Raw genomic sequence first — 8,767 nt, forward strand, 5'->3', positions numbered from 1 at the left:
CACACTGGCACCATCTTTTTAACTTTGCAAATAACAGTATTTCTCTGCTGGTACAAAGAATCCTGCTGCGTACTGAACCTTTAACTCTGCCGTTGGTCATCTCTTGTATAAAAGTGTGTGATCATTAGTGGTTAGTCAGTTTAAGACAATTAATGCCTGTTTGTCATCCCAGCGGTGACACCCAACTGCTTGAGGACATGGAGCTGCATTTACAGGACTTTTGCCATAAACAAAATTGTTTACTGCCACAGTTTGGCAGCTCTTTTATTTGGCAACAAAGGGTTATGCAGTGCCAGAATGGCCACAGCTTTACGAGTGGGCCGAGTAGGTGGAGAATACGGGAAAGGGGGCTTCTGTGTAGACCCACAAGGCAAAGGAGGGTGGGGGATTATCAGCTCCAAAATTGCTTCCACATGCATGTAACTAGCAGCTCTTCTCTTAAAATGGAGTGAGAGATGGATTGTGTTTATTGACTCAGTGATGTTTTAATTTTCAGTGTGCCTCCAGTGATTATTTTCAGGCCTAACTGGCACTAAGGTTGTTTGTCAGTATCGCACAAATACCAATTTAGCACTACACTCCTGTTATATTATTGGACACTACAACAAGTATCAGAATCAATGCAGTACAAATAAAGATGGCCTCTTTTTTTATTCCATCTAATCCTTTGTCCATCTATCCATCTACAGTCCCCACAAAGCAACTGTATTGTAACAGGTAATGTAGCCACTAACCTCAACAACCAACCCAAGTTGTGAAAATGTGTTAGATTTTATGCAGTGCACCTCCACTTGCAGTGTGTAAAATCGATGGGACTTCCCCTAAACGCAGGTAGTATATACTTTGGTTACTTTTAGGACAGTCTACAAAGAACTAAAGCATAAATGAAGCATGCAAATGTTCTTTTCTGACTGGTAGAAAAAGCTAAAAATGTAATTTCTATTAGTTGGTTAGAAAAGGGATAAATTTGGCCTATTTTGCACAAAACATTTTTGTGCTGTTCAACTGGTGACAAATTCTCAACTATTGAGTTAATCCAAGCCTTTGTCAGGTGTGGCTTATAAGGACAATGATCAGATAGTGTGACCAGTACACTGACATTAATTTGACCAGGGACTGTAAAAGCGCACCTTAAAATGCAGCTTGATTAAAATGACACATTGCCAAAGATGACAAGAGAAGAGTGAAAATGGGCTGCTGGCATGCTGAATACTGGCACCCCACTTAGGGCTTTGGTCAGGCACTTGAATGTTCACAATTCCACTGTTTTTCTTCGAAGAAATAGTTTCAACAGCGTGGTATGAGAGACAGTCTGTCACATGATCAAGGATTGTCACATTTATTTTCAGCTGCAGAGCCTGTTGATCAAATTGTTGGTATTAAACAGTGAGGAAAGCTGGTTTTCAATCTTGTCACCCACACCAAGGCATCCATCAAACGGCAGAACAGCGTCTTAATCCCCTTCAGTGGAAAACCACAACACGTGTTTGTTGGACATCAGCAAGATAAAGGACGTTCCTTTCCACTGATTCATCTCATTTTCAGCTGTGCAGAGAAGATGGCAGACGTTGCGTTTCCTGTTGTAAAGGAAAACACTCTAAGGAAGTCAGTGTCATATCGAGAGTGGCCCATCGAGGAGTGGCAGTTGGTGATGCACATCTTCATAATCACCAGAATGCCCTCTGACCTTCTACAGGAGCTGAAACTCTCCAGATGTAGACGTGTCTGACAAAAATGTCCTCCAACTTCACTAAGTCCTTCAGAAACAGTGGGACAACATTCGATAAACCGGCATTAATTCTACACAAAGCAAACCAGTAGACACACTTGTGACTTCAGGTCTAGATGCCACTTTTGGTACTTATGTCTTTCATGACATCCATTCAGCTGCAGAGACGCGGTGCGGTGGAACAACAAATTTTCATTCCATTATTTCTAGAACAATGAATAGAATGTAACGTAATATTACATGCTGCCTTTATATCTATGTTCACTATATATTTTATCTGATGGAAAGAAAATCTTGTGCATTTTAGGCCATCTGTAATTCTGACCAGACTAAGAGTCATAAGACTTTGCACAATGACAATATTAAAGAGCCCATATTGTACATGTTTACAGGTTCATAATTTTATGGGGTTTGCTAGAATTCATGTGCTTTGATAATCAGAAAATATCTTTGTATGCACAAGAACTTGAAAACACATGCTGATCCAGTTTGCAATATTGGACATCTTACCACAGAGGACTGTCATTTTATAGTTTCTGGTGTTATGGCCTCTGGTGGCCAGATGCCTTCAGCTTTTGTGGTGGATCCTTTGCAGCCTCTGTGTGGAATGACAGCTTGTGGTGGACACTTAATCTTGACTGGCTGAAGAGCTCCAGACCCCGGCATCATATCAGCTGATTGTCCTGGAGCTCCAGACCTGCACTCCAGCCCTTGTTCTTGTCCCCGCCTACCTTCTTGGCTGATCGGTCCACCGCCCAGTTTCCCCCTCCAATCAAACGACAGTGTTCACCACACCTGGGGTTTAAATCTACAACCAATCCAGCAATCAGGTTTGTCTTTTCTCTTCCAGTTTAATGTGAGCAACTCACCTCAGTCCCATTCGATGTCTTTGTGTTTTTTGTAAATATGTAACCTCTGTAAGCAGTTGTGTAGTGAAGTTTGGAGTTACTTATGTCTTGTGTTTTCTGGAGCTCATATGTGTTTTGGAGCACTTGTTAGTTTTTCACTTTGAAAGTAAGTAAAATTGGCCAGTTTTGTTAGTCACATGGATGTTGTGTTATGTCTTTAAGATGTTCTAAGAAGTTTAATTGTTTTCTTTTGTCATTTTGTCTTAGTAGGTTTTCTAACTCTGCTAGCCTTTGATTGGTTTTATTTGATTCTTTGATTTAGCAAAACAAACCAGCCCTGTTTATTTGTATTACTATTACCTTTTTTTGGTTAATTATGACATCAAGCAATGAGTTGCTTTACTAAATCAAGGACACCTGGTTTTTGTTATCTTCATGCCTTACCCTAGACAGCTGAGTCATAACAGGCTGATCTTAAATCACGGATGCTGTTGCCCAAGTAATATTGGGCACAGAAGACACAAAGGCCTTAGTGTACTGATGAAATGGTGCAGCAATGCTAAGTCGTAAACTTGTGTTTTTTGGTGCCAACTACATGTGAAGAGGCTTGTTTACATCTGCCATTGCTGTTGTCGTTTCAGGCAAATGCACATTACACAAAGCAACTACAGGCGTGCATGAACTGAGCTGTGACATTGTAATTTCCCAAAATCTTCACTTTATATTTGTAGATACTGTTTTGCAAAATGTGTGTATTAGTGTGGAATGGCCTGGTTAGAGAGAGACATCACTCTGGAGAAGAAACTTAAGTGAAGAAATAATGATGGATTGCGAGCAAGCTGCTCATTCTTTGATCAAGGGCGTGTTAAACTAGCTGCTAGGCAGGAGTTACGAAAATGTGTTACACGGTGATGTAAATAAGTACAGGAAGAAAAGCCTGGACTTCAAACAAGACATTTCAGGCAGGTAAGAGGTAGTATTTTCTGTGGAGGGAAAGAATTCCCTTTGAGCTTCGTTGCATTAGCAGATCTTAACATGCAACAAAGCAGCCGTAACACATTGAAGTAAAAAGTAAATACCCCAAAAAGCATAATATCAGCCTTCAACATGATAGCGTTTAGAAGGCGTAATGGTAGTGGAATTCACCTTTTTAGTTTAGCATGTTGGCATGCTAATATATCACTTATACAGCTGAGGATGATGGGAACGTCCTTAGTTTTGCAGGCATTTGATCATAAACCAAAGTAGGAGAGTTGATCAAGCAGTTATTAAGACATTTTATAGAACAGCTAAAGTAAACATCATTGTGGTTGTGGAGACATGTCAGGTTGCTAAGATTCATCCTCTGGGGATCACATGTTTGGACAACATGAGAATCAGTCTAATAATTGTCAAAAAAATTCAGTCTGAACTAGTGGACTGACCTAAGCCCAACCCTGAGATGACAAACAGGTGTCTAAGTTAAAATTAGAGTAAAACACCCTAATTCTAATGAAGTCCAAAAACCAACATTTTCATTATATGTTTCGTAGAGAAACAATGTTTCTCCATAAAACATAGAATTAACTGATAATTATTGTCATTTTATGTAAATTTGTATGACATTTAATAAAAAATGAGGAATAAATGTAAATTGTGGCTTAAAACTTAATATTACTGTTTGGGTTTTGATTTACTGATCAAGTCTGCAATATTTCCTTTTGTTTTCTATGCAATTTTAAATGCAGAAAACCATTTTTAAAATGTAGGTATTTTCCATAATGTTAAGATTTTTTTTATGAAACAGTGCAGGTTGCACTTTTCCTTGACCTTAATGAAAAAGATTGTGAGGTCAAGAAAACACGTGAAGGACATCGAGGGAACTTATGCTCACACAAGGCTACGTAACTGTGTGACAGAGAATGGAGGATGTTGTTGTGGGCCCGCTGTGGATTGTGTATTATCTCCTTTCCTTTAGTAAAAGATGATCCAGTGTATTCTATGCTAAAGCAACTGATAAAGGAAACATTAAATTGAATATAATTTGATCAGCTCCCATCATGGATGCCACATACTTCGGGTATTTCACTCGCTTAGGAACCTTCCTAAGCAAAAAAACAAAAACACTGACTATTCATCTATAACCATCTTGTTTTTGTCGTAGTGAAGGACATGCATATTACGTAACAGTGTGTGTCTGAAGGAGGCCCAGGATGCAGCAGTATTTTAACAGACCCGATTCACACACACTTCAAACACGGTTTGGCCCATTGCTTCCCAAGTCCCATGCGAGATTGCGGCATTCATTACTCCTGTCAGCTCCCATGCTGTGGCACCAGATTTTTTTATTTGTTTGTTTAGTTGAAGAGGAGGAGGAGGTGGAGAGGGGGGCGGTTGCGGTCCTCATCAGGTCTGGAGGCACACTGTCAAACCAGTAAAATGCCAGTACTGGTTCGCATACTGCTTCTGGGTCAGTAAATTCCAATAACAGCTCTGTAAAATGGATCATTCTGCTTAGGCAACTTCCACGGGTTTTAGTGAGAAAGAAAACTTCTCACAGTGGTTTAAGGTTTTGATTCAACTGAGGTCCAGAGATGAGAACATTAACAAAATAAAATAGTTTTGAGACTTGTTAGGGACAACAAGGAGCTGTTTGACAGATGAAGATGTCTCTGTGATAGTGGGCATGCTGTACATACTTGCCTGTATGATTAATTAGTCTCTAGACAGATGACCTATCCCACTCAGAAGGATTGTACTACCAACCCCGATCCTCTGGGATAAATATTTGTCTTCAGTTGTCTTTGGAATGATTCAATATTTTTCCAGCCACAGAATGACTCATATGCTGCATCCCTGTCAGACTGCACCATCTTTGTTCCCCATTTTAAAAGACATCGCAATGTATCTTTTATTTGATCAGCAATCATTTAACTTAAAGGATAATTCTGGTCTCAGGAAAAGACCAACAGTGAGCTGATCATATGTTTGGTTTTGCATGTGTAGTCTGGTTTTCTGTCTTTGCCACAGACTTCCAGTGTTAACCAAAAAGTATTCATTGGATCACATGTTAATTTATCAGTTACCATGGGCACTGTAGTGTTTTCAAGTCAATCCTGCAAAACATGCTGTGCTTGTACCTTTAATAGTTTATTGTCCCAACCAAATGCATTGTTTAATCTTGTTTGACTCATGTTTGTTAAAATCTACACTGCCCAGCTACCTGAGGAAGTAATTCAGCCTTAAACAAACATGGAACTCTCTATTTGTGATTCTTTTGTAATAAAGACACAAAGTCAAATATGTTTCCAGTGGGGTTGGACTATACCAGTGTTGCCTCTTGTCTCTGAACCTCTTGGTGAATTTCATGGACAGGATCTCTAGGTACAGCTGGAGTGAGAAGAGTTTCCAGTTCGTGAAGATGACGTTGTTTTGTTGGCTTCATTGGACTGTGACCTTCAGCTCACACTGGGGAGGTTTGCAGCCGAGTGTGAAGCGGCCATAATGAGAGTCAGCACCTCCAAGTCTGAGGCCATGGTTCTCTGCTGGGAACCAGTGAATTTCTCTGACTGAGTTAGGGGTAAGTTGCAGCCACAACCAAAGAGGAGTTTATGTATTTCGGAATCTGGTTCACGAGTGACGGCAAAATAGAGTTGGAGATTGGCAGACAGACTGGGATAGCATCACCAGTAATGCGGGTGTTGTATCGAACCAGGTGAGCTATCAATTTAAGAGTCGGTCCTCATTTCACCCTCACTTGCTGTCATGAGCTCTCCGTAGAGACCGAACGAACACGGATACAAACGGCTAAAATGGAGGGTGGCTGGGTTCAACCTTAATGACGAGAGTTGAAAGGTCAGACATTTGGAAGGAGCTCAGAGTAGAGTCATTGCTTCTACGTGGCAGAGGACGTCAGCTGAGGTGGTTCGGACATATGATCAGGAGACCAGAAACATCCACACGAGAAGAGATCCTGAGTTAGACCCAGAACTCACTGGAGGGAACACATATCTCATCTGGCCTAAAACTACCTCAGGATTGTCTGGATCAACTGCAAAATGTTGCTGGGGAGATCTACATCTGGAATGCTGTGCTTACCCTGCTGCCACCATGATCAGACCCTGGGTAAAGAGAAGAAATTTAATGGTTTTCTATGAAGATGTACATTTATTAGGAATTAGTCAGATTCACTGGACCTAGTTGCGGGTATAAGTCTCCCACTCTTCCACTATTTATGGGTAACTGTTTTCTTCGCTATGGGAAACAACCGCAGCAACCACTGGGCAGCAAACTACACCAATGAAAATTAAACTGAAACAAAAGTTTTGCAGAGGATTTCGTACATTCATTCAGCTCTGCATGATTTTTGCGGTGGATTATCCATTTTAATCACAGTGCTCATCTCTCTGCATGCAAATGTTCCACCACAACAATTCAACTTGTCATTGTTCTGCTGCATTGCTCCCTTAGCTCTGCCCACAATGACTGTGATTGTTGTAAAGAAATGCAAACAGTATTTTTTCCCCCTTAGAGCAGGATGATAGTGAGATACAGCCAGACCATTGTGTTCTACAGAAGTGAGATTAATTAGTAATAGCATTGAGCTGAGTGCCACATATGAAGTAAAGAAGTCTGCAGGTGCTGAGAGATGGTCTTAGTCGGTATTATCCATCTGTTCCTAATGCTGCTCTTTCCTCCTGTCTGTCTGTTGTCGGGGCCTCGAGTATTTGTGGTGGTGAGGCTGAGACACCGGAGCTACTTTGGCCCCGGCATAAAGCTCTGTGATTAGCTCATGGTTTTCCTCTCATTGCTTCACTCACTTGGCTCAAGTAACATTGACGTGAGCGAGTGATTGACAGGAAGAAAACTTTCAGCTATCTTGGAGGTTTGCGTCAGTCAGGCTGCCGTATCTGGTGTCCTGATGCTAACCTCTGTGTGTGTGCTGTGGCTCGACTCTGACCTACTGGTGTGCGGGTGTGTGTTATAGTAATCAAAGTAATTGTCGGTTCCCGCAGGCACATGTGTGGGTCTTAACGTCCACTGGCATACCTGCTCATGTGAGTCACGTTTTAGGAGACTTTGTGTGTGCAGGGCGCACTCGCACATGTGCACACCTGTGTTGTTGATAGAGTGTCAGTGACGTTTCACATTAACGTGAGTCAGTCTGGATGCTGAGCTCACTGTCATTAATCAGCGGGTAGCAGCAGGGGAGTCGGGTTTTTCCCGTAACCTACTTTCAACAGCAAAAAAGACATAGATAGATAGATAGATAGATAGATAGATAGATAGATAGATAGATAGATAGATAGATAGATAGATAGATAGATAGATAGATAGATAGATAGATAGATAGATAGATAGATAGATAGATAGATAGATAGATAGATAGAGAGTGAGTGAGTGAGTGAGTGAGTGAAAAGAGATGAGAGGATCGAAGGAATAAAGCAAGAAACAGATGGAGAGGGGATGTAATTGTTTGCTTGATTGTTTATGACTGCAGAACACAAAGTCCAAAACTGTTACCTGATCCACATCTTGCCCTCTTCCTCTGTCTGCTCCTCTTCATCACTTCTCATTCCTGGAAGGTTTACAGGCGAGCCATATAGTGACGTGGCCGACTCTGTTTCAAAGGACTGGCGATCTCCAGTTACAGAGTTGTCTTCTTGATCTGGTTGATGTTTGCCAGATCAAGCAGATAATACAGATCTAATGGTGCCTTAATCCACACGGCCTTGACCAGGATGTATGTGTGTGAAGTAGGAGGATTGATGAAATATAGGCTTTGTTGCATTACAGTCGCGGATATGTATCAGATAGGTTCCTTGAGGTTTTTACACATGCTCTCCCTCCCCTTATTTAGTCTGAGCTTTGACACATTGATAAGTGTGTGGCGGCTGGTAACAGAAACCTCCATGGTTGTCCATGTGCGTACCAGCTGTGGGAACTGGTGACCACTCGGCTCGCTCTCACACACTGACCCGAGGAAATGGAGTTCCTCGGCTGAGATCACAGCTGGATCTGCCACAGCACAGAAGAACTATTGGAAAGATGGCAACAATTTCAAACCCTTTGATTGTCCACAACATCCAATCAGTGAATTAACTGCAGAAGACTCTTCTGTCCAGACTGCACTGATTTGTTTTCCAGGGTTGGGCGCCTGTGTTTAAAGCCCTATTTTTCTCATTTCTCTCTCTATTTTACTGCCATTGTT

Source organism: Amphiprion ocellaris, chromosome 13, assembly GCF_022539595.1.
Source record: "Amphiprion ocellaris isolate individual 3 ecotype Okinawa chromosome 13, ASM2253959v1, whole genome shotgun sequence".
NCBI lineage: Eukaryota > Metazoa > Chordata > Actinopteri > Pomacentridae > Amphiprion > Amphiprion ocellaris.